Raw genomic sequence first — 27,500 nt, forward strand, 5'->3', positions numbered from 1 at the left:
TATCATTTGTTTTTCAACAGGACAATGGCCCAAAACACACCTCCAGGCTGGGTAAGGTCTATTTGACCAAGAAGGAGAGTGATGGAGTGCTGCATAAGATGACCTGGCCATCACAATCACCTGACCTCAACCCAATTGAGATGGTTTGGGATGAGTTGGACCGCAGAGTGACGGAAAATCAGCCAGTGCTCACCACATGTGGGAACTCCTTCAAGACTGTTGGAAAAGCATTCCGCATGAAGCTGGTTGAGAGAATGAGAGTGCAAAACGAAAGGCAAAGGGCAAAGGGTGGCTACTTTGAAGAATCTAAAATATATTTTGAAGTGTTTAACACTTTTTGGTTACTACATGATTCCATGTGTGTTATTTCATAGTTTTGAAGTCTTCACTATTATTCTACAATGTGAAAAAAAAGAAAATCCCATGAGAGAGTAGGTGTGTCCAAATCTCGAGAGCTCAAGGATAATCAGTAGACATGTTTATTCATGACAGAAATAGCCCTGGCCAATTTGCCACCTTCATACATCAGCACAATATACACCTTTTTTATCTTCACTATTTGAGAATAAGTCTCCTCTCACTCCTCTACACCAGGCCTGCCGCTGCCCCTAGCTGCACTGACACCTCTCTCCCTACGGCTGCTTGCCTCTCTCACACCCTATGAGAGCAGACATGGACATATTCAGTGAGCCAGACAGAGACACATTGAACTAGGGCGACATTTAACTAGGACTACATGATTGTTTTAAGACTTGAATATGTTTAACTAGCTTGTTTTGTCGAGCCAGGTTACTAATAGGTCCATTGTTATTGTAGCTTTCTTTAAACGGTGAGTTATAACCCCCTAGAGATGCACCGGGTGCGTCACTCTAAGTTACAAAAATCCCCATCAGAATCCGTCAGTCTAAGCTAGAGATGTGTTTTTGTTTTGCATTGGATGCGTCTCAATCCACCGCGTTCGCCAGCGTCGCACTTCCTCATCTGTGGTGAAAGGTGGCGGAGACGCTAAAGAGTTCAAGTTCAACAATTGCGACGCTGGCGGCTGTGCTTTTTCAGCGGTGCACACATTGCACAGTGCACCATTATATGCGATTATGCACAGCATTGAGAGATCCTGCCTGTTTAGCTTGTTTTGGTTCATGCAATGCAATGCATGGTCATTGGTCACTAAGACAAACTTTAATTTTTTTTACAACGAGAAATCCTTCGGAACTTTGTGTTTGATACGTGCTTGTTGCTCGCTGGAGTCAAGCTATGAAAAGAGGTAGAAGTTGTGTTTGATACGTGCTTGTTGCTCGCTGAAGTCAAGCTATGAAAAGAGGTAGAAGTTGTGTTTGATACGTGCTTGTTGCTCGCTGAAGTCAAGCTATGAAAAGAGGTAGAAGTTGTGTTTGCGAAAGCTTTTCTTTCAGTGAGGGGAGGGAGATGGCCACCACACCAGAGGGGAGCATTTCCATTCCAGAGATAGATGTGTATCTGAAATGGAATGAAGCCGGCCTGACTGAGAGGCAAGTGCCGGCTTGGCTGAGGCTGCTGAGAACCACACAGACATGAGTGAGGGATGGGGAGGGAGGGGGGAGAACAGACAGGCTGCTCGAAAGAGTGAAGGAGGCGCAGTGCGTCCTTTCTTGAATTTAGAGAAATTATTGAGGGTGACGAATCGACCTGTTCTGAATATTGAGCGGGGGGGGGGGGGGGGGGCATTTCCCCCGTGCCAATATTACCTACAGTATGCATTACACCTAGAAAATGTGGATGTCATTTGAACAGCTTTTTTCTAATTCTGCCTGCTGGGGTGCTAAGGAAACCTTACCCAGCTCATTCTATACGCAGGGATGGGCTTAAGGATACAGTATGTAGTTCAGCTAAAATCCTCTGCCTAGGGTCATCTGTCGCCTAGATATGTACACACTGTGTCCTCTTCTCAGCAGTAGCTGTCTGATCAGCCAAACACACACACACACACGCATGCACGCACACACACACACACACACACACACACACACACACACACACAGTCTCCAGGCCTGGTCAGGCCAGAGCAGCAGCAGTGAGGTCAGCAGCAGGGCAGCCTGTACCACCACACATCTCTGTTATTCATCCATGTCATTCAGATCACGAGGGAGGGAGGGGCCTGCACAGCTCCTCTCAACCCCGACACCGCAGCCCTCTGCTCCGCCTCAGTCCATGCCCAGAACCCCTAGGCCCCCAGACCTCCAGGGCCCCAGGCCTCCAGGCCCTGCTCCCTGTGGTCTCTGGTTGGCCCCAACAGTTTTAAAAGGAATACATGGTAGAGGACAGACAGCCAGACAGAGCCACGGCACAGAGGCACGGCAGCATGGACCTCATCAAACATGGGCAGGGAATGGAGGGATTGAGAGGGAGGGGAGAGTAACACAGGAAGGGAAAGGTTAACGGGAGAGCGTATTCCCTGTGGGTTATGACTAGGCTGTGTGTTGTAGAGAAGTGTATGAGTGTCAGTCTATTTTGGTATATGTGTTTGACCATACAGCAGTGGCGTGTACTCATGGATGCCAAGGGAAGCCAGGCTTATGCTGCCTGATCAAGAAGAGTATGACATTGTTGCCGTCCGTAGCATTGAATGCAAGGGAAGCCAGCGAGCATTTGGCCTCTCTTGATATTTTTTTCAATAAAATAATAGCCAATCAGCATTGAGCTAAACTGAGTGAGCTCAGCTGTGAATGGTCCTGGCGTACAAAAACAAAAGTGTCAAGGGAAGCCAATTTGGATTTGGCTTCACACCAATCACATCATGTTAGAAGCCAAACATCATTGACAGAAAACTTTCATTGTTGCACATCGTTGTGTCGTTGTCCTCCGGTGGCTCATTGGCTAGCTAAAATCAGCCCTTTCCTAAATTAGTCATGGATAGAGATAGGGATTTGGACTTGTGGTTTTACTTAATTCTCCTTACTGGCCAATGATTATAACAATGATTCTGATCCAACCACCCATTCATACATTGTGCCCCTGGCCTGAGAGGATGGAAGTTCAACTTGTAGCTAGATGTAGTAACGTTAGGCTATTGTTAATTAGCTAGCCTGGCTTATCGTTAACCATGAAAGAAAGTTAGGCTAGCGAGCAAGCATTTTAGCTATAGTAGGTATCCTAGAACTACAAAAACTGTATGATCATTTAGGCAACATGAAAGAGTAGGGTGAGTCAACATGTTTTTTTCTACTTGCGCACACACACACATACACACACACACACACACACACACACACACACACACACACACACACAAACACACACACACACACACACACACACACACTGGCGGTAACTCTTCGTGGTTCTAAATCAACAGTTGTTCTAAATAAATGTGGGAAACATTAACTTTCTTAAGCAGTAAGTCTGTAGCTGTTTGTTACATGCAGTAGGTCATGTAGCTGTTTGTTATATGCAGTAGGTAATGTAGCTGTTTGTTACATGCAGTATGCTTTGTGGACTTCGCCGGACAGATGTCGCTCTCTGTTTTTTTGAATGAAACAAACGTGTGGTTGAGTTTATTTTACAATTCTTTCTTCTTATTGTCTTGTCCTTTAGGACTATATCCTGTGTCAAGTCATATGAACTAACAGGTTATAGAGCAAACAACACAATTATCACAGGTTGTAATATGGTATTTTTTCCCTGGCTTGAGTTCCCCGGTGATGTTACCCACACACGGCTACTGCCACGAAGACACATGGTAATTATCCTGCTACAGTATGCAGTGCAATACATTTAGCTTGAGATAAAGCTCTGAAATGTAACAAAATGTGTCATGACATACTGAACATTACATTTCATAAGATTACATTTCATTACATTACAGTACATATCCTTACATTTCATTACAATACATGACATTACATGTCATTACATATCAATACATATCCTTACATTTCATTACATTGCAATACATATCAATACATATAAATACATTACATCACAATACATATCCTTACATTTCATTACATTACAATACATATCCTTACATTTCATTACATTACAATGCATATCAATACATTTTATTACATCACAATGCATATCAATACATTTTATTACATCACAATACATATCAATACATTTTATTACATTATAATACATATCAATCCATTACATTATAATACATTACATTACATTTGTATAAACATGTAGTAACAGAGTAGATGTTGTGATAGCATGTTAATATATCAGCAACCAGGTTTCTACTTCGTCCTGCTGATATGGAGAGCTTGGAACTATAAGGTTCTCTCCTCCAATGAGATGACTCTGAGATAGTGTCAGCACTCCAGGGAGAGGCCGAGAAAAAAACTGGTTTCTCCTCTGGTATGTGTCACCAGGCTGATTGTTCTAATTGATGTACACACACACACACACACACACACACACACACACACACACACACACACACACACACACACACACACACACACTGCAAGATCTTCCAGCCGATCCTCAGGAGTGAGAAGATGAGCCCACCATTAGGGGCGTCTCACATGCAATTCAGATGAGCCCCACTAATCCAGCATGAAATTCAATTTAAACTTGGACTGCGCCTCCTACCCCTGCTTTGATACACAGCCAGCTACGACAAGAGGAAGGATAGTGGTGGCTAGAGTGAGAGTGTCTGTGTGTGTTAGGGTTTGCAAACACGCAAACACACACACACTCTCTGAAACATACGTTCTCATCAACAGACATGTACTCAAAAGGTTTGAATTCTGTTCAGTAACAGCAGCAGCCCAAAATGTCTACAAATCATTAGACTTAATATTTATTTTTCTTCCAATAGATTTGAAAATGGAGCCACGCCATCAAATCCCTGAGATTACCTTCAGTGGAATAGAATGGCAATGGGTCATCCCCTTAACAATAAAAAATGGCTCCCTGCACATTGAATCTACACTTTCATGGTTGCCAAGGCATTACTTTGCAAGATAAAATTGCTGCATTAAAAAAAAGCGGGCGAAAGGGTGAAAAATGACCTGTCAGTCACTGGGCCTCTCCTTACAATACTGCTCCGTGAGGCCCCCTCCTCTCCCTCCGCTCTCCCTCACTCCTTGTGTTCAGGCAGAGCACTGGGCCCCTTCTCTCCCAGACAGCTAGGGTCAAAGGTCAGTATGGACCTCTGGACATATCCTATGATAGTACCTCGGGCTATGTCATGTGAGGGGGTGTGATTCCTCAAGCCCTGTGAGAGAAAGGGGCAGAGAGATAGACGAGAGAGAGAGAGAGAGAGAGAGAGAGAGAGAGAGAGAGAGAGAGAGAGAGAGAGAGAGAGAGAGAGAGAGAGAAAGATATGGCAGAAAGAGAGAGAGAGCCAGAGAGTGAGAAAGTTCAGAGAGAGGGATAAAAAGAGAGAGAGAGCGAGAGCGAGAGAGAGAGAAAGAGAGCCAGAGTGAGAAAGCTCAGAGAGAGGGAGAAAGAAGGGATAGTTTGTTTGGTGAGCAGAGGACTGCGAGGCACAGATCATGAGATCAGCTAGCAGGTCATCTGCTTTGAAATCCATTTACACGATTCATGCCCTGGGTTGTCAAGACCCCCTCCCACCGCCCCGTCCATCTATTTCTCGGTCCCTCTTCTCCTCCTCGCCTAATGTCCCCCTCTACCCTCCAATCCCTCCCCAACACCACCCCTCGCCTGCTTTTCATAATTAAAGGGGGCATTTGGACAGAGAGGCTAAAAGAACAGAAAATAGATGCCGTATTTGGAGGTAAGGAGAGTTTTTGAGGGCTAACCGCTAACGCTAACCATTGTGTAAGTCAGTGACCTCATAGTGACCTGGTTTCAGATAACCTATACGGACTCTGAGCTATGGATAATGTTTCGTGTCAGGTATTAAATATAGAATGATTTCATTCACTCAGCTTCCACTTTGAAAACATTCTGTGGGTTTGACCTGGTAAATATTGCATAGACAATTTCAGGGCTCAAAATAGACCAAGTATCAGGGTCACATAAGAAATGGCACATGGTATTATTCCTCTATGCATCCCCTCTGACACAATACACCCCATTGCATAGCTTGCCCTGAAGGTGACGTTGAACAATGGTTCACACACACACACACATAAAGAGGATAGCTATCAACTGTCAAGACAGAGTCACCTCGTTTGTTCCCTTCTCCCAGTCACATGATCCACATGCGGTGGGATGGGGCTGGCTGGGATGTTATCCTAGTCTCATTTGCATAGGACAATCACCCCTCGGACGCAGGGCACAAATGTTGTCTAGACGCCATGCATCAGACGGTACAGACACTTGACTATAAATCAATTGTTACTGGTCGCTCTGGCCCCCCTCCTCGGATTGGTATTCATATGCATTATTATAGTGGGGTTAACAGTGGGGGGGATAAAGTATGTGGATCTGTGTTAATAGATCACACGCATGCAAATCTCTCTGTTGGAATGATGGCGATGATGACAGGCGACTGTGAAGAGTTATTTTCATATGTATATTCACCCTTAGTTTAAGTTGATGCCATTATTCTGGGCTGCATAGAATATAGAACCCTATGGGGTCAGTGAGGTTATTGCTTTGACATGGAATCTGTATTAATATAATGTAAATGAGTGTTGACAGTGTGTGTGTGTGTGTGTGTGTGTGTGTGTGTGTGTGTGTGTGTGTGTGTGTGTATGTGTGTGTGTGTGTGTGTGTGTGTGTGTGTGTGTGTGTGTGTGTGTGTGTGTCACGCCCTGGTCTTAGTATTTTGTGTTTTCTTTATTAATTTGGTCAGGCCAGGGTGTGACATGGGTTTTATATTTTTGTATGTGGTGTGTTTTGTCTTGGGGTTTTTGTTAGGTATCGGGTTTGTATTATATTAGGGGTATCTAGAATAGACTATGGCTGTCTGGAGTGGTTCTCAATCAGAGGCAGGTGTTTATCGTTGTCTCTAATTGGGAACCATATTTAGGCAGCCATATTCTTTGAGTGTTTCGTGGGTGATTGTTCCTGTCTTTGTGTTTATTGTCACCAGATAGGCTGTTTAGGTTTTCTCACGTTTGTTGTTTTGTTAGTTTATTCATGTATAGTTTTCTTCATTAAAAAACATTTTGGTCCGACTCTACTTCACCTAAAGAAAACCGTTACATTGTGTGTGTGTGTGTGTGTGTGTGTGTGTGTGTGTGTGTGTGTGTGTGTGAGAGAGACGTCCCTTGGTTTGATGTGTATGTTGATCGTACTCTAATGAACAACTAGCTCTCACAGTCTCACATCAAAACGTCACATTTCGAAGTTGTAGCATAACTCAAATGTGTAAGTGGAAAGGTTAAGTTTAGACATTACCTCTGGATTTTTAAGGTTAGGGATAACATTTGGGATAGGGTTACAACAAAAATATTTAAAACTTTCTATCACTGGATTCAAATTTGCAACCTTTGGAATCAGAGGCAGATGCTTAAGCCCATCCGTCATCCCCAACGTCTTTGCAAAACCGAAACCTAATTGTGCTCAATGGTGCCCCTAGTGGCTGGTTTCCACGTCGTCTCCCGATGTCCTCAAACATGGATGGGCGTCGAATACTGACTTGTATCACAGGTGACCTGGCTGTTAATAAATGCTACTCCAGGACTGTCTGTTGTTTCTGTTGACTCTGGTCCTGCTGATCACATCTCTCCTGTCTTGTGAATCTGGTCCTGCTGATCACATCTCTCCTGTCTTGTGACTCCGGTCCTGCTGATCACATCTCTCATTTCTTGTGACTCTGGTCCTGCTGATCACATATCTCCTGTCTTGTGACTCTAGTCCTGCTGATCACATCTCTCCTGTCTTGTGACTCTGGTCCTGCTGATCACATCTCTCCTGTCTTGTGACTCTGGTCCTGCTGATCACATCTCTCCTGTCTTGTGACTCTGGTCCTGCTGATCACATCTCTCCTGTCTTGTGACTCTGGTCCTGCTGATCACATCTCTCCTGTCTTGTGACTCTAGTCCTGCTGATCACATCTCTCCTGTCTTGTGACTCTGGTCCTGTTGATCACATCTCTCCTGTCTTGTGACTCTAGTCCTGCTGATCACATCTCTCCTGTCTTGTGACTCTGGTCCTGTTGATCACATCTCTCCTGTCTTGTGACTCTGGTCCTGCTGATCACATCTCTCCTTTCTTGTGACTCTAGTCCTGCTGATCACATCTCTCCTGTCTTGTGACTCTGGACCTGCTGATCACATCTCTCCTGTCTTGTCACTCTGGTCCTGCTGATCACATCTCTCCTGTCTTGTGACTCTGGTCCTGCTGATCACATCTCTCCTGTCTTGTGACTCTGGTCCTGCTGATCACATCTCTCCTGTCTTGTGACTTTGGTCCTTCTGATCACATCTCTCCTGTCTTGTGACTCTGGTCCTGCTGATCACATCTCTCCTGTCTTGTGACTCTGGTCCTGCTGATCACATCTCTCCTGTCTTGCGACTCTGGTCCTGCTGATCACATCTCTCCTGTCTTGTGGACACCTGAGTCACAGTATGTGTGTGAGGGAGTAACCATGTGTGTATAATGCATGTCCATGTCAGTGTGTAATGCCAATGTGTGTGTGTGTGTGCATTTGTGTGTGTGTGTGTGTGTGTATGTTTGTGCATTCTAGTGTGTATATGTGCACATGTCCCTGCATGTGTGCATCCTATTCCTGTCCTGGTCACTGCCCCACAGCCTGTGATGTGATCTCTGAAAAGGCTAACATCTGTCTGCTGTCACCACGACGATGCTGATGACAGGTTAGGGAGGACGAGAAACGAGTGCAGCAGCACTGAGGCAAAGAAGGAGTTTGGAGAAATGGAGAGCGAGAGAGAGGGAGTGAAATGGAGAGCGAGTGATAAGGAGAAAGTGAGAGAGAGAGGGAGAGAAATGTTGAGAGGGAGAGAAGGCGAAATGAAGAAAGAAAGAGGAGGAGAGCTGGAGAGGAAGAGAGAAGAAACGAGGGACCATAGAATGAGGGCTGACCAAGCAGACCAGCAAACAAGTCACTTCACGTCTTTCCAAAAACCCCTTGTTCCTTGTTTTTCTTCTTCTCCCAATAGCCAGAGGGTAAAGGACCATGGGAGATTTCACTAGCACTGCTGTCACTGTTACTGTAGCGATGATAGCATAACCTCTGTCACAGTGAGAATAAGACCTTAAAATAAGAGATAGCTGTTATGTAGACTAGAGTTTTGCTGCTAGCTACAGCACAGTGCAATCAACACCTCCCTCTCTCTCTCTCTTTCTCCCCATCATTAACACTCAGCATGGCTGTTTCCATATCCGTCAACACCTTGCAATATGGCTAATGTGGTCCACCAAACAGTGTTAGTATACTTGAGGGGTGTAGTACATACAGTGGCTTGCAAAAGTATTCACCCCCTTGGCATTTTTCCTATTTTGTTGCCTTACAACCTGGAATTAAAATAGATTTTTGGGGGGTTTGTATCATTTGATTTACACAACATGCCTGCCACTTTGAAGACAAGAAATAAGACCAAAAAAAAAACAGAAAACTTGAGCGTGCATAACTATTCACCCCCCAAAGTCAATGCTTTGTAGAGCCACCTGTTGCAGCAATTACAGCTGCAAGTCTCTTGGGGTATGTCTCTATAAGCTTGGCACATCTAGCCACTGGGATTTTTGCCCATTTTTCAAGGCAAAACTGCTCCAGCTCCTTCAAGCTGGATTGGTTCCGCTGGTGTACAGCAATCTTTAAGTCATACCACAGATTCTCAATTGGATTGAGGTCTGGGCTTTGACTAGGCCATTCCAATACATTTACATGTTTCCCCTTAAACCACTCGAGTGTTGCTTCAGCAGTATGCTTAGGGTCATTGTCCTGCTGGAATGTGAACCTCCGTCCCAGTCTGAAATCCCTGGAAGACTGAAACAGGTCTCCCTCAAAAATGTCCCCACATTTAGTGTCATCCATCATTCATTCAATTCTGACCAGTTTCCCAGTCCCTGCCGATGAAAAACATCAGCACAGCATGATGCTGCCACCACCATGCTTCACTGTGGGGATGGTATTCTCGGGGTGATGAGAGGTGCTGCGTTTGCGCCAGACATAGCATTTTCCTTGATGGCCAAAAAATCAATTTTAGTCTCATCTGACCAGAGTACCTTCTTCCATATGTTTGGGGAGACTCCTACATGCCTTTTGGCGAACGCCAAATGTGTTTGCTTAGTTATTTCTTTAAGCAACAGCTTTTTTTCTGGCCACTCTTCCATAAATCCCAGCTCTGTGGAGTGTATGGCTTAAAGTGGACCTATGGACAGATACTCCAATCTCCGCTGTGGAGCTTTGCAGCTCCTTCGGGGTTATCTTTGGACTCTTTTTTACCTCTCTAATGCCCTCCTTGCCTGGTTCATGAGTTTTGGTGGGCAGCCCTCTCTTGGCAGTGTCACGGATCCCTCCAGAACTGTCATTACACACACCTGGTCCCTATTCCCATTTGATTAGTAATTGTATAAGGGTACCCTTTGTTCATAATTTTCGGGTCAATTACTGTTACTATGTCCGTTGGGGTATGTGAGTACCTGTGCTGTGTGCTATGGCCCTTCGTGCCCTTGTGGATTGGACAGATGATTACGGATCTCGTCCCGTGTGTTAACCATTGTGCGTTGTGTTATTTATTTGAGGTACTCCTCCCTCTTTTGTTTGGGTTTCAACCCTGTGTTTTGTACAGTCTTTACATGGCATGCCGTATTTTGGGGTATAATGAAAAAAACTATTACGCATTCCTGCGTCTGTCTTTATGTAACTAATTATGTGACTTCTGAAGGTAACTGGTTGCACCAGATCTTATTTAGAGGCATCATAGCAAAGGAGGGTGAATACATATACAAGTTCTTTTTTAAATTTCACTTCACCAATTTGGACTATTTTGTGTATGCCCATTACATGAATTCCAAATTAAAATCAATTTAAATTACAGGTTGTGATGCAACAAAATAGGAAAAATGCCTTTTGAAGGCATTGTAAACTTGACTCTCTCTCTTTTTTGTCCCCCCCCCCTTCCTTCTTTCCCCAAAAGCTTATTAAAATGCTACATGTGTTATGTTTGAAAAGCTTGATATAGCATGATATAGCTGTGTAAAGTGTTTTGATGATGATGATGATGATGATGATATGATGTAACATAGGCTATATATATATATATGGTATGTGTGCAGCCTGATCACTAGACTTCATTTTCGGACGTTTGCTACATGTCCTCATCCGCAAAATAATTAAAAATCAATACTATTGCTCAGACCACTGCAATGGCAGTGTGAACACTGAAGATACCTGACAATAGTACCACATTGTTTTAAGCCTTCCCCAAATCACAGCCCTAACCTTAACCACTCAGAATGAATGCCAAAACTGTTAACCTTTGAGTCGTTTTGGTTTTAACCCTGTAACAATGCGGAATTAACCCTGCAACCATGCGGAATGAATGCGTAAAAAACAGATGTTCATCGATAATACGTCGAATTTCGCAGTGAAAACTATGAGATCTTGTTGTATACTGTTACAGTAACAATCATCAAATAAAATACAATAAAACGTTATTGGTCACATACATATGGTTAAAATGTGTTAATGCGAGTGTAGCGAAATGCTTGTGTTTCTAGTTCCGACAGTGCAGTAATATCTAACAAGTAATCTAACAATTCCACAACAACAATTTAATACACACAATGTAAAGGAATGGAATAAGAATATGCACATATAAATATATGGATGAGCAATGGCCGAGCGGCATAGGCAAGATGCATTTGATGGACCTGTACTGACCTTGCCTTCTGGATGGTAGCGGAGTGAGCAGGCAGTGGCTCGGGTGGTTGTTGTCCTTGATGATCTTTTTGGCCTTCCTGTGACTTTGGGTGCTGTAGGTGTCCTGCAGGGCAGGTAGTTTGCCACAGGTGATGCTTTGTGCAGACCGCACTACCCTCTGGAGAGCCTTGCGGTTGAGGGCGGTGTAGTTTCTGTAGCAGGCGGTGATACATCCCGACAGGATGATCTCGATTGTACATCTGTAAAAGTTTGTGAGGGATTTAGGTGACAAGCCACATTTCTTCAGCCTCCTGAGGTTGAAGAGGGGCTGTTGCGCCTTCTTCACCAAACAGTCTGTGTGGGTGAACCATTTCAGTTTGTCCGTGATGTTTATGCCAAGGAACTGAAAACTTTCCACCTTCTCCACTACTGTCCCGTTGATGTGGGTAGGGGAGTGCTCCCTCTGCTGTTTCCTGAAGTCCACAGTCATCTTCTTTGTTTTGTTGACGTCGAGTTATAGGTAGTTTTCCTGACACCACACTCCAAGTGCCCTCACCTCATCCCTGTAGGCTGTCTTGTCGTTGTTGGTAATCAAGCCCACTACTGTTGTGTCATCTGCAAGCTTGATGATTGAGTTGAAGGCGTGCATGACCACGCAGTCATGGGTGAACAGGGAGTACAGGAGGGGGTTGAGCATGCACCCTTGTGGGGATCCAGTGTTGAGGATCCACGAAGTGGAGATGTTGTGTCCTACCTTCACTACCTGGGGGCTCGTCAGAAAGTCCAGGACTCAATTGCACAGGGCGGGGTTGAGACCCAGGGCCTCAAGCTTAATGATGAGCTTGGAGGGTACTATGGTGTTGAATGCTGAGCTGTAGTCAATGAACAGTATTCTTACATAGGTATTCCTCTTGTCCAGATGGGATAGCGCAGTGTGTAGTGTGATGGCAATCGCAACATCTGTGGACCTGTTGGGGAGGTATGCAAACTAAAGTTGGTCTAGGGTGGCAGGTAAGGTAGAGGTGATGTGATCCTTGACTAGCCTCTCAAAGCACTTCATGATGACAGAAGTGAGTGCTACGAGGCGATGGTCATTTAGTTCAGTTATCTTTGCCTTCTTTGGTACAGGAACAATGGTGCCGTCTTGAAGTGAGCACAGCAGACTCAGATAGGGAGAGATTGAATATGTCTGTAAACACACCAGCCAGCTGGTCTGAGCATGCTCTAAGGACGCGGCTAGGGATGCCGTCGGGGCCAGCAACCTTGTGAGAGTTAACAGGTTTAAATGTCTTACTCACGTTAGCCACGGAGAAGGACAGGGGGGGCCGCAGTCCTTGGTAGCGGGCCGCGTTGGTGGCACTGTATTCTCCTCAAAACGGGCAAAGAAGGTGTTCAGTTTGTCTGGAAGCAAGACGTCGGTGTCCGTGATGTGGCTGGTTTTCTTTTTGTTGTCCGTAATTGCCAAGAGACCCTGCCACATAGGTCTCGTGTCTGAGCAGTTGAATTGCGACTCCACTTTGTCCCATATAGAATGCAGCCTAACAGTGACCATTCTGAATAATGCTACGTCTCTTCTCACACGTACAGTACAGTCTGTTGTAGTAGCTACATGACTAGCCTATCAGTGGTATACTTACAGGCAGCACACCACAGCCACCCCAGTAGCCTGCTCATAGCAACAGGACATGTCAGTGGTTGGTGCATATAGCCAGGCCACAAGAGAGAAGAGCGAGTGTGAGCATTGGGGGTGTTAATCAGGTATCTAATTCACACTTCTCCCACTGTCCTGCTGCTGCTCCTCTGCTTCCGCTCCTCCTCCCCTCCTCCCCCTTCCTGAAGGCCTCTGTGGGGAGGCTAACCTAAACCCCTAACACACGCACGCACACACACACACACCTTCCATCTGATCGCCCACCTCCCCTCAGCCCTTTAGGTCCCTCCTCCAGCGAGTGAAAACACACTTTGATAATTTCATCAGATCGTTTGCCTGGTAGATACGCCTCAGGCTTTTCCCATTACCCCCGGCTACCTTGACCCAGATAAAGAGGGTAGGAGAGAGAGAGGGAGGAGAGTGCTCTGCTGTTTGTCCAGGCATGGATGGACTGGGTTTTTGAAAAGCACACACACCCATGCATATGCAGTTTTTTTAGGCTTGCAGGAGCACATGCATGCAATTATGCACTCACGTCTGCATGCAGGCGCACGCACACACACACAGCATGAATCATTAGAACGTGATGTAGATACAGTGCGTGTACAGTACATGTACTCTACATGGGGTTTAGTCGACCCAGCTTCTGTCTCCTCCCATGGGGACAGCAGGCGGATGGAGGGGCGGATAGATGAGTGAGGGAAGAGGATGATTCACAGGCATGTGCGCTTGACGAGAGCGAGAGCTTGCCATGACCCCAGAGTGATGCAGGTGAAGAGAGAGCATGCCATGACCACAGAGTGATGCAGGTGAAGAGAGAGCATGCCATGACCCCAGAGTGATGCAGGTGAAGAGAGAGCATGCCATGACCCCAGAGTGATGCAGGTGAAGAGAGAGCATGCCATGACCCCAGAGTGATGCAGGTGAAGAGAGAGCATGCCATGACCCCAGAGTGATGCAGCTGAAGAGACTGCAGGCTGAAGCATCAGGTAAAAATATGGTCAAACAGCGCTCCCTCTGCCTCTCAACAAAACCTAGAAAACAACCACGGGTTGTAGAGCATAGTATCATGTTGTTTTACCTTGTTTTTACCTACTTGATTTATTCATTTGTTTATCAGCTGATTTCTTTACTCGTCAGTGTATACAGTGTATGGATGGATTACAGTTATCTGCATCTGTCCTCGTGCTCCTAGACCTTAGTGCTGCATTTGATACCATCGGTCACCACATTCTTTTGGAGAGATTGGAAACCCAAATTGGTCTACACGGACAAGTTTTGGCCTGGTTTAGATCTTATCTGTCGGAAAGATATCAGTTTGTCTCTGTGAATGGTTTGTCCTCTGACAAATCAACTGTAAATTTCGGTGTTCCTCAAGGTTCCGTTTTAGGACCACTATTGTTTTCACTATATATTTTACCTCTTGAGGATGTCATTCGAAAACATAATGTTAACTTTCACTGCTATGCGGATGACACACAGCTGTACATTTCAATGGAACATGGTGAAGCCCCAAAATTGCCCTCGCTAGAAGCATGTGTTTCAGACATAAGGAAGTGGATGGCTGCAAACTTTCTACTTTTAAACTCGGACAAAACAGAGAGGCTTGTTCTAGGTCCCAAGAAACAAAGAGATCTTCTGTTGAATCTGACAATTAATCTTAATGGTTGTACAGTCGTCTCAAATAAAACTGTGAAGGACCTCGGCGTTACTCTGGACCCTGATCTCTCTTTTGAAGAACATATCAAGACCATTTCAAGGACCGCTTTTTTCCATCTACGTAACATTGCAAAAATCAGAAACTTTCTGTCCAAAAATTATGCAGAAAAATTAATTTGTGCTTTTGTCACTTCTAGGTTAGACTACTGCAATGCTCTACTTTCAGGCTACCCGGATAAAGCACTAAATAAACTTCAGTTAGTGCTAAATACGGCTGTTAGAATCCTGACTAGAACCAAAAGATTTGATCATATTACTCCAGTGCTAGGCTCCCTACACTGGCTTCCTGTTAAAGCAAGGGCTGATTTCAAGGTTTTACTGCTAACCTACAAAGCATTACATGGGCTTGCTCCTACCTATCTCTCTGATTTGGTCCTGCCGTACATACCTACACATACGCTACGGTCACAAGACGCAGGCCTCCTAATTGTCCCTAGAATTTCTAAGCAAACAGCTGGAGGCAGGGCTTTCTCCTATAGAGCTCCATTTTTATGGAACGGTCTGCCTACCCATGTCAGAGACGCAAACTCGGTCTCAACTTTTAAGTCCTTACTGAAGACTCATCTCTTCAGTGGGTCATATAATTGAGTGTAGTCTGGCCCAGGAGTGGGAAGGTGAACGGAAAGGCTCTGGAGCAACGAACCGCCCTTGCTGTCTCTGCCTGGCCGGTTCCCCTCTTTCCACTGGGATTCTCTGCCTCTAACCCTATTACAGGGGCTGAGTCACTAGCTTACTGGGGCTCTCTCATACCGTCCCTGGAGGGGGTGCGTCACCTGAGTGGGTTGATTCACTGATGTGGTCATCCTGTCTGGGTTGGCGCCCCCCCCCCCCCCCCCCCTTGGGTTGTGCCGTGGCAGAGATCTTTGTGGGCTATACTCAGCCTTGTCTCAGGATGGTAAGTTGGTGGTTGAAGATATCCCTCTAGTGGTGTGGGGGCTGTGCTTTGGCAAAGTGGGTGGGGTTATATTCTTCCTGTTTGGCCCTGTCCGGGGGTGTCCTCGGATGGGGCCACAGTGTCTCCTAACCCCTCCTGTCTCAGCCTCCAGTATTTATGCTGCAGTAGTTTATGTGTCGGGGGGGGTTAGGGTCAGTTTGTCATACCTGGAGTACTTCTCCTGTCCTATTCGGTGTCCTGTGTGAATTTAAGTGTGCTCTCTCTAATTCTCTCTTTCTCTCTTTCTCTCTCTCGGAGGACCTGAGCCCTAGGACCATGCCTCAGGACTACCTGACATGATGACTCCTTGCTGTCCCCAGTCCACCTGGCCGTGCTGCTGCTCCAGTTTCAACTGTTCTGCCTTATTATTATTCGACCATGCTGGTCATTTATGAACATTTGAACATCTTGGCCATGTTCTATTATAATCTCCACCCGGCACAGCCAGAAGAGGACTGGCCACCCCACATAGCCTGGTTCCTCTCTAGGTTTCTTCCTAGGTTTTGGCCTTTCTAGGGAGTTTTTCCTAGCCACCGTGCTTCTACACCTGCATTGCTTGCTGTTTGGGGTTTTAGGCTGGGTTTCTGTACAGCACTTTGAGATATCAGCTGATGTACGAAGGGCTGTATAAATACATTTGATTTGATTTGATTTGATATGTACTTTATGTACGGTGCTATTTTAAATGGTATCATTATCGCATAAAGTGATGTAGTAGGATCATGTTCTGGTTTGATAAATCTATTTCTTGTTTATCCGTCTGTTTCAACTGGTGAATGTGCTTATGCATCCACGTGTTACACAATCAGTCATATTACACAAGGTCTTATTTCGGGATCTATTTGTTCAGATTCATCCTTCCTAAGGTGGTCTACCCGTTATGTACAGTATGTTTGTGTATTCATCATACTGATCTGAGGAGTGTGGATATAATATAACTCCATCAGACTGTCTTCAGTTGCTGGCATCTAAACGTGACCTGGGCTGCGTCCCAAATAGCACCCTATCCCCTATGCAGTGCACTTCTTTTGACCGTGTAGGGAGTAGGGGGACCATTTCTGGGATGTAGGCCTGGTCTCTCTCTAAGATTTAACACCAGAGACAAACATGGACAGAGTTGTTTTTATCTTGTAAAAAAACCTCCAGCTATGAGCATAACAGATATTAGATACGTTATATTTTGTGATGATGCTCGAATGATGATCCTCAATCTACCCAGGGGCAATAGCATGCGCTTGGCTTTCATATCTCTATTTCCACTTTCAATCAAGCGATACTAGAAAGTCACACTCGGCCAGTACCCTTAGGCCAGTGTTGGGCGAGAGGCGGGCTGCGAGTGCATGTATGTGCGTGCGTGTGTGTGTGCGTGTGTGGGCGTACGTGCGTGTGCATGTGCTTTACAGATTGTCTGTCAAAGAGCAAAAGAACATGTGGAATTCAACACTCAAGGACAAGAGAGCACTTTTGTTCCAAATCAATTACACTCCTCCATAACTTTACCTTGGTCTCTATATACTTCATTGTCACATTTCCCTTTCATTTGTGGACAACGTGTGATGTTTTCTCAATGAGGAGTAACAGTACAGGGGTTTGGGAACCGGGAAGTGAAGGGAGAACGAAGGAAGGAGATGTATTACCTTGAAGTTTGATTGGATGAAATCTATGGTTCGGTATTTTACTGTCAGTCAGAGTTGAATTGTGTTTTAAAATCGGGATCTTTGTTTTCATTAAAATTCACTTTGACCGTTGTGTCCAGTTAGAAACATGGTCAAAACGCCGACCGAGTTGGTGCTTCGACACCTTTTGCAAAGTTGACACAGTTTCTTTACCTTCGTTCTGTCACTGTCACTGTCACTGTCACTGTCACTGCACGTCTTCGGAGAGGAAGGCAGCTCATGGGAAACGGAAAGGTTGTAAAGTGATTCTATACGGACGGACGGGTTGCGTACGTTAAATATCTCAGTGGAAAGCGAACGGCCATAGAGAAGAAGTAAGGTCTTTCCTGCCCTCCGCTGTTAACGTGTGTCAAGTGTGCTGAGATGACGAGACAGGAACACGTTAATGAACAAGCAGCCATAGTGTTCCACGAGATAAAGACTAACATGCTGAGATGACAGGAACACGTTAATGAACAAGCAGCCATAGTGTTCCACGAGATAAAGACTAACACGCTGAGATGACAGGAACACGGTAATGAACAAGCAGCCATAGTGTTCCACGAGATAAAGACTAACATGCTGAGATGACAGGAACACGGTAATGAACAAGCAGCCATAGTGTTCCACGAGATAAAGACTAACACGCTGAGATGACAGGAACACGTTAATGAACAAGCAGCCATAGTGTTCCACGAGATAAAGACTAACACGCTGAGATGACAGGAACACGTTAATGAACAAGCAGCCATAGTGTTCCACGAGATAAAGACTAACATGCTGAGATGACAGGAACACGTTAATGAACAAGCAGCCATAGTGTTCCACGAGATAAAGACTGACAGGAACACGTTAATGAACAAGCAGCCATAGTGTTCCACGAGATAAAGACTAACATGCTGAGATGACGAGACAGGAACACGTTAATGAACAAGCAGCCATAGTGTTCCACGAGATAAAGACTAACATGCTGAGATGACAGGAACACGTTAATGAACAAGCAGCCATAGTGTTCCACAAGATAAAGACTGACAGGAACACGTTAATGAACAAGCAGCCATAGTGTTCCACGAGATAAAGACTAACATGCTGAGATGACAGGAACACGTTAATGAACAAGCAGCCATAGTGTTCCACGAGATAAAGACTAACATGCTGAGATGACAGGAACACGTTAATGAACAAGCAGCCATAGTGTTCCACGAGATAAAGACTAACATGCTGAGATGACAGGAACACGTTAATGAACAAGCAGCCATAGTGTTCCACGAGATAAAGACTAACATGCTGAGATGACAGGAACACGTTAATGAACAAGCAGCCATAGTGTTCCACGAGATAAAGACTAACATGCTGAGATGACAGGAACACGTTAATGAACAAGCAGCCATAGTGTTCCACGAGATAAAGACTAACATGCTGAGATGACAGGAACACGTTAATGAACAAGCAGCCATAGTGTTCCACGAGATAAAGACTAACACGCTGAGATGACAGGAACACGTTAATGAACAAGCAGCCATAGTGTTCCATGAGATAAAGACTAACATGCTGAGATGACAGGAACACGTTAATGAACAAGCAGCCATAGTGTTCCACGAGATAAAGACTGACAGGAACACGTTAATGAACAAGCAGCCATAGTGTTCCACGAGATAAAGACTAACATGCTGAGATGACGAGACAGGAACACGTTAATAAACAAGCAGCCATAGTGTTCCACGAGATAAAGACTAACATGCTGAGATGACAGGAACACGTTAATGAACAAGCAGCCATAGTGTTCCACGAGATAAAGACTAACATGCTGAGATGACAGGAACACGTTAATGAACAAGCAGCCATAGTGTTCCACGAGATAAAGACTAACATGCTGAGATGACGAGACAGGAACACGTTAATAAACAAGCAGCCATAGTGTTCCACGAGATAAAGACTAACATGCTGAGATGACAGGAACACGTTAATGAACAAGCAGCCATAGTGTTCCACGAGATAAAGACTAACATGCTGAGATGACAGGAACACGTTAATGAACAAGCAGCCATAGTGTTCCACGAGATAAAGACTAACACGCTGAGATGACAGGAACACGGTAATGAACAAGCAGCCATAGTGTTCCACGAGATAAAGACTAACATGCTGAGATGACAGGAACACGGTAATGAACAAGCAGCCATAGTGTTCCACGAGATAAAGACTAACACGCTGAGATGACAGGAACACGTTAATGAACAAGCAGCCATAGTGTTCCACGAGATAAAGACTAACACGCTGAGATGACAGGAACACGTTAATGAACAAGCAGCCATAGTGTTCCACGAGATAAAGACTAACATGCTGAGATGACAGGAACACGTTAATGAACAAGCAGCCATAGTGTTCCACGAGATAAAGACTAACATGCTGAGATGACGAGACAGGAACACGTTAATAAACAAGCAGCCATAGTGTTCCACGAGATAAAGACTAACATGCTGAGATGACAGGAACACGTTAATGAACAAGCAGCCATAGTGTTCCACGAGATAAAGACTAACATGCTGAGATGACAGGAACACGTTAATGAACAAGCAGCCATAGTGTTCCACGAGATAAAGACTAACACGCTGAGATGACAGGAACACGTTAATGAACAAGCAGCCATAGTGTTCCACGAGATAAAGACTAACATGCTGAGATGACAGGAACACGTTAATGAACAAGCAGCCATAGTGTTCCACGAGATAAAGACTAACACGCTGAGATGACAGGAACACGGTAATGAACAAGCAGCCATAGTGTTCCACGAGATAAAGACTAACATGCTGAGATGACAGGAACACGTTAATGAACAAGCAGCCATAGTGTTCCACGAGATAAAGACTAACATGCTGAGATGACAGGAACACGTTAATGAACAAGCAGCCATAGTGTTCCACGAGATAAAGACTAACATGCTGAGATGACAGGAACACGTTAATGAACAAGCAGCCATAGTGTTCCACGAGATAAAGACTAACATTGGACTGTTGCTGTATGTTATTATCCCATGTACTGTAATGAACAGGTCATTTCATGTCAAGCGGTTACGAGTTTTAACATGGGGGACTGGAGCGGTGAAATCAGATAGTTGAACGTTTTATGGCCTGGGAAACTGTGTGTTGTTTAAACTGACATGATGGAACTCTCTTGACAAGAAACATGTCACAGGACCATATAAGGATGACTGGTGGAGAATAGCACATTATGTAATTGACAGCAATAAGGGAAAGGAAACTCACTCTATTTACAGTCCAGTTTGACCTGTGACCAGTGACAGAACTGGCAAGGTGCTGCTATACTATCACCCTTTCGACTTCAGGTTTCTTGATACCCCGCGGCCCTCTGTCTGCGACCGACACTACGGTGTATCTATCCCATGAGTCTCTCTGGCAGCCCTGAACTCTCCATAGGACACATCCAGAGATCTCTCTATTCATACATCAACACAGCCCGGCAGAACAATCCTCTTCCATCGCCCTGTTTTCTCTCTCTGTCATTGTGACCCAGCCCAACCATCCGGGGTTGGCGGCTAGTTCTCCCTGCTCCGCCGCCGCCAAGAGCCAACGTGCACAGCATTGCATTCTTGACTAAACGTGCATAAAAACAAATGAAACGGGCCCATACAATTTGCGTGGAGACGTGTGCAGCCAGCCAGCAAATAGATGTCATTCCCAAACCAAGGTTACTCACCATGGTACTGAGGCTGGAAGTGGAAGATTGATGTCGGCAGCACATGCTGTGCTGAGCTCTGCAGGCCACTTTAGGAATCTGAAGCACCACAGATCTGGCTAGACTTGACGGGGGGAGTATAAAATATACTTAGTAATACGTCAACTGTCTTGTCAAGTTGGTCTAGACTTTGGTGTACTTGAACTTGATGAAGAAGTCGGTTTTTCGTGCAGCGATTGGCGCAAATGATACTAATTGTTTACCCTTCGAATGAAAATGACGTACATCAGAATTGTAAATAAATTATATGCCAACTAATGTACAGGAAATAAAAAAGTAATTTATTTTAAGCCTCCCTACAGTAAATAAAACTTACTTACACCTTTTTCCTGTAGTGAAGTCATATAGGATCTTGGTAGTGTGCAGTATACTGTAGTGACGTCGTATAGGATATTGGTAGTGTACAGTATACTGTAGTGAAGTCGTATAGGACCTTGGTAGTGTGCAGTATACTGTAGTGAAGTCGTATAGGACCTTGGTGGTGTGCAGTATACTGTAGTGAAGTCGTATAGGACCTTGGTGGTGTGCAGTATACTGTAGTGAAGTCGTATAGGGCCTTGGTGGTGTGCAGTATACTGTAGTGAAGTCGTATAGGACCTTGGTAGTGTGCAGTATACTGTAGTGACGTCGTATAGGACCTTGGTAGTGTGCAGTATACTGTAGTGAAGTCGTATAGGACCTTGGTGGTGTGCAGTATACTGTAGTGAAGTCGTATAGGACCTTGGTAGTGTGCAGTATACTGTAGTGAAGTCGTATAGGACCTTGGAAGTGTACAGTATACTTTAGTGAAGTCGTATAGGACCTTGATGGTGTGCAGTATACTGTAGTGAAGTCGTATAGGGCCTTGGTGGTGTGCAGTATACTGTAGTGAAGTCGTATAGGACCTTGGTAGTGTACAGTATACTGTAGTGATCTTGGTAGTGTGCAGTATACTGTAGTGAAGTCGTATGTAGAATAGGATCTTGGTGGTGTGCAGTATACTGTAGTGAAGTCGTATGTAGAATAGGATCTTGGTGGTGTGCAGTATACTGTAGTGAAGTCGTATGTAGAATAGGACCTTGGTAGTGTGCAGTATACTGTAGTGAGGTCGTATGTAGAATAGGATCTTGGTGGTGTGCTGTATGTAGAGTAATAGTATGTATTTAGTATGTGTATAGTGAGCAGGGAGCCAGTCTAATATCTCCCTGTGCGGGGCTGAGCCAGGCAGGCCGGCCGAGGAGACGATGATGGATCTCAGTGTGCCATGGCTCTATAATAGCGGGACAGAGGAGCATCGGGGTGAAGGACACCGCTCGCCCCCCTTGCCCCTACCCCCTAATCAGATGCAGATCATGCTAAAAGCTAAAAAGCAGAGGAGCAAATCCCTCTTTCTAAAAGCCCCCAGGCCCCTCCATCCTTCTCCTGCCTCCCCCTCCCTCCATCCCTCTATTTCCCCTTCTCCAACGTCCATCGCTCTCTCTTTCTTCTGATTGTCTTAGCGAGCCACCCGAGAGGTTTAGTGAACCAAGGAGATGGATGTTGCTAGCCTTTACCACCAAAGATCATACAGGATAAGTGCAGAAGCCTCTCAAGGCTTGTTGATAAAGTATTGATTTCTCTACAGCGAGAGAAAAAGAGAGAGAGTTTACGAAACCTTCTAGGCAGTGACCTCTTGAGACCTGGGGGTGTGTGTGTGTGTGTGAGAGAGAGAGAGAGAGAGAGAGAGAGAGAGAGAGGGAGAGAGAGAAAGTGTGTAGAAAACAAAAGGGGTAAAATTAAGAAGAAGAAGGATGAACAGACAAGAATGAGGAAGGGGAGAAGGTAGAACAGGAATTGATTGCGGGCAAATTCACCCGTTAATTGAAGGGACCGATCAATGATGGTGGAGGGGAGAATTTGGGGTAAGTGAACAAGGAGGTGACAATGGCTTCAGGCTGAGACTCACAGCATTGGCTAAGGACGAGTTACACAGACACAGCCCAAATCAAATCAAAGTTTATTTGTCGCGTACACAGCAGATGTTAAAGCAGGAGCAGCGAAATGCTTGTGTTTCTAGCTCCAGCAATGCAGTAAATGTCTAACAGTACAATACTAAAACACAAATAATACTCTCCCTAAACCAGCACCCAACTAACACTCTCTCACATACACCGTTCCCTTTGATGACCTTCGTATTTGTACGTCAAGCATTAGAAGAGGCGCGAGAGGACAACCCTGTCTTACCCCTCGACCTAGACGCTTTCTTCCTGTCCTCTTAAACAGAGAGTGGCAATGCATGAAAAGAGAGAACAATGCATGTGTAGCAGCGGCTAGGTCTAGTTCCAGGGTGACTGACACCAGACAATGTCATTTCCCCCAGGGGTCAAGGGGGCCAGAGAGGGGGCTAGAGGGGCCCGGCCAGCCCAGACAGACACATAGCTCCCAGCTTTCAGCTTTCAAGTCCAGTCTGACAAGTTTAAGCCCTCCATTCATGGTTCTGCACTTTTCATCTTTATCCCACCTTCTCTTCTCGTTTTTCCCCCCATGTCACGGTGAAGAGCCTGGCCTTGGCCTGAAGCATCTGTGGCTAATGGAGAGGTAGAGAGGTTAGAGGGTTCATAGTTGAGGGTTGAAGGTGTTGGGTGGAGTGGAGGAGCACCTGAAAAGAGGGGGAAGAGGGTTCATTTGAAAGGGTTCACTTTTTCCTATTTGGAGGGTTCACTTTTGCCCATGTCTGATCGATAGGGCCCCACCTTTCGCTCAAGAGTGTCAAAAAGACTCCTCAAATCTTTAAATGACCAAAGATGTGATGTTTGGTGCTTTCAGAGTAACATATCAAAAGCATAGGTAAATCACGATTCTAGAGCTCATTTTCTCGTAGAAAACATGCTTACATCAAACAGTAGCAGCCAATGTTTTGATATTTTCCAGGCTTTGACGACAGTTAAAGAAGGGAGGGAGGGGTGGAGAGATGCAGGGAAGGCAGCAGAACAGCTCGTTCTATTCTCTCCTACCTTGTTGTCAGGAAATCTAATTTGTACCCTGGCGGACAGAGCCACCTGGTAACGTATGCAGCATGCAAATAGGGCCTCGCTCTCCTCTCTCCCTCTCTCTCTCTCTCTCTCCCTCTCTCTCTCGCTCTCTCTCTCTCTCGCTCTGTCTCTCTCTCTCTCGCTCTGTCTCTCTCTCTCTCTCGCTCTGTCTCTCTCTCTCTCTCTCGCTCTCCCTCTCTCTCTCTCTCTCTCTCTCGCTCTGTCTCTCTCTCTCTGTCTATCTCTCTCTCTCTCTCGCTCTCCTCTCTCCCTCTCTCTCTCTCCACTCTCTCTCTCTCTGTCTCTCTCTCTCTCTCTCTCTCTCTCTCTCTTTCTCTCTCTGTCTCTCTGTCTCTCTCTCTCTACCTCTGTCTCTCTCTCTCTTTCCCTCTCACACCCTCTGTCTCTGTCTCTCTCTCTCTCTCTCACCCTCTCTCTCTGTCTCTGTCTCTCTCTCTCTACCTCTGTCTCTCTCTCTCTCTCTCACCCTCTCTCTCTCTCTCTGTCTGTCTGTCTCTCTCTCTCTCTTTCCCTCTCACACCCTATGTCTCTCTCTCTCTCTCTCTCACCCTCTTTCTCTCTGTCTCTGTCTCTCTCTCTCTTTCTCTTTCTCTTTCTCTCTCGCTCATATATTCCGGAGCAGGAAAAAGATTGCCCCGGGAGAATGAATGACATCATTTCTTTGCGCCTCCGGGCGTTCCCGGACCGCCGGGATATTACTCCCACCTCTGACATAGAGGGACGGTGTTGGTTCTACGCAGACACAATGTTGGGCTTCTATCTCTCACTGCAAGGCAGAAATAATGGGTCTGGCTCATCATCAGATTGCCATGTCAGGTAAAGAAAGCTGAAAAAGGAATACACATGTGCTGTAGTTTAGAATAGATGACAAAGAAGAAGATCTGTACTGTGGACTTCCATGGTGTGTGTGTGTGTGTGTGTGTGTGTGTGTGTGTGTGTGTGTGTGTGTGTGTGTGTGTGTGTGTGTGTGTGTGTGTGTGTGTGTGTGTGTGTGTGTGGATATTTTTATTAGTGTTTATTAGTGTTTGACTCACGCTTGTAGAGATACATGGAAAACAATGACAGATAGACTAAGAAGGGAGGGGGAAAACAAATACAAGAGGAGGAAGCCAGAAGGCCGTTTGGCTCTCGCCCGAACCAAAGCTGCCGCGGCACAGCACCCTTCATTTGGAGCCGTGCATATCACATATCTCAAACGGAATGCATCAATATGTCATCAAAGAAAGCACTATCTGTCCATCAACGCGGTGGCTTCATCTAGGTGACCCTCTCATATCACTCCGACTCATCCCTCCACTCTCAGTGTAAGGACAGCAGGGGCCCCTACTTCAAGGACAAAGAAGGCCAGCAATAGCCAGTCCTGTCCTCTCCTGTTTCCAGACCCTCATATCCACATCTGGTTAATGCATACATCCTCTATGAGGTCATGAGGTGGGAATGTGACATGAATGAGGAGTTGGGGGTAGATCTGGACTGGGGGTTAGCACTAGCGGGTAATCGCTAACATCTAAACAGCTAACGGCTACATTAGAGAGAGAGGAATAGCCTTTTAGCGCTAACAGCTAATAGCTAGCAAAGAAAGGGCACATTCTAGCTAGCAATTCTCCCCGCCTTCATTAGCATAATATGTCATCCCTCCCCGGAGAAACGTAAGGTGCTTTGAGCTAAAGGCACAGTGTGTTTCACCCCTCCAGCCAGGCCTGCCTACAGCCTCCAGGTTTAGTTATCATTGAGACGTTATGGGGTCTAGCTGCTCGGGGGGGGGGGGGGGGGGGGATCCCTGTGGAAGGTATCAGTGTCCAAGTGATACACTCTGGTCCAGAGAGAGAACAGCCAAGATCAACACAGAGGGTTTAGTGCTTAGGACCCAGAGAGGAAATGACAACCTACAAGATCTTAGACATTTCCAGGTATTTAGAGCAATTAATCTGTTGAATTCCTTAATGACAATATTATGGCTTTTTGGCTGAGCTGTGACTGTGTGCCGCTGCGCGCTGCTTGGTTCTCCTCCTCTCTCTCCCTCTCTAGGCTTATAGTTTGCGGTTAGAGCGTTGGGACAGTAACCGAACAGTTGCTTGTTAGAATCCCTTCGCAGGCAAGGTGAAAAAAATCTGCCGTTCTGCCCTTGATCAAGGCACTTAACTTCCACAACAACTGATTCAGAGGGGTTGGGTTAAATGCATTCAGTTGTGCAAGTGACTAGATATGCCCTTCCCTCTCTCTCTTCTACAGAGATGGTGTGTCTGTCTCACAGTCCACACACACACAAACACACACACTGATGTGACGATGTACTCAAGTGACTGTTCTGTACTGTGACACACTGCCACATACTGGTCTCCAGGGGTGCTGCGAGTCTCAGAATAAAGAACTGATCATTGTCAGTCCATCTCTCAATCTCTCTCCTTTTATGAAGGAAAGAAAACCATAGCATTCATGATACATTTTCGGAATTCAAAAACACCTTACAACAACATAGAACATCTAACACATCTGCTCTTAGGGGGCAGAAATAGTACAGATAGACCAGAAAACAATGTTTAGCTTCTATCAGCACTGCCTCAAATCCCCCTTCTATTTGAGAGGATCTGCGGTTTTTCCAAGGCTGACATTCTCTGCCTGAGAAAGACTTCCTCCTCTGTATGTCTCGTTTATAGAGTGATAACTTCATAGCCCCGCTGAGGCCATATGCACCCTGCCCTGAAGATTCAATAGCTCAGCACAACACAGCAGAGAAAGAGAGAGAGAGAGAGAGAGAGAGAGAGAGAGAGAGAGAGAGGGAGAGAGAGAGAGAGAGAGAGAGAGAGAGAGAGAGATAGATAGAGAGAGAGAGAGAGAGAGAGAGAGAGAGAGAGAGAGAGAATGAAGAGATAAAGAGATAGAGAGAGAGCGAGAAGGAGGGAGAGAGCGAGAGAGAGAGAAGGAGAGAGGGAAATGAAAGATAGGGAGAGAGGTGGGGACAGAGTGAGAGTGAGATGGGAGAGAAAGAGAGAGGGTGAGAGAGGGAGTGAGAGGGAGTGAGAGAGAGGGAATCGAGAGAGAGAGAGAA

Source organism: Oncorhynchus clarkii, chromosome 13 (assembly GCF_045791955.1).
Source record: "Oncorhynchus clarkii lewisi isolate Uvic-CL-2024 chromosome 13, UVic_Ocla_1.0, whole genome shotgun sequence".
Classification (NCBI taxonomy): Eukaryota; Metazoa; Chordata; class Actinopteri; order Salmoniformes; family Salmonidae; genus Oncorhynchus; species Oncorhynchus clarkii.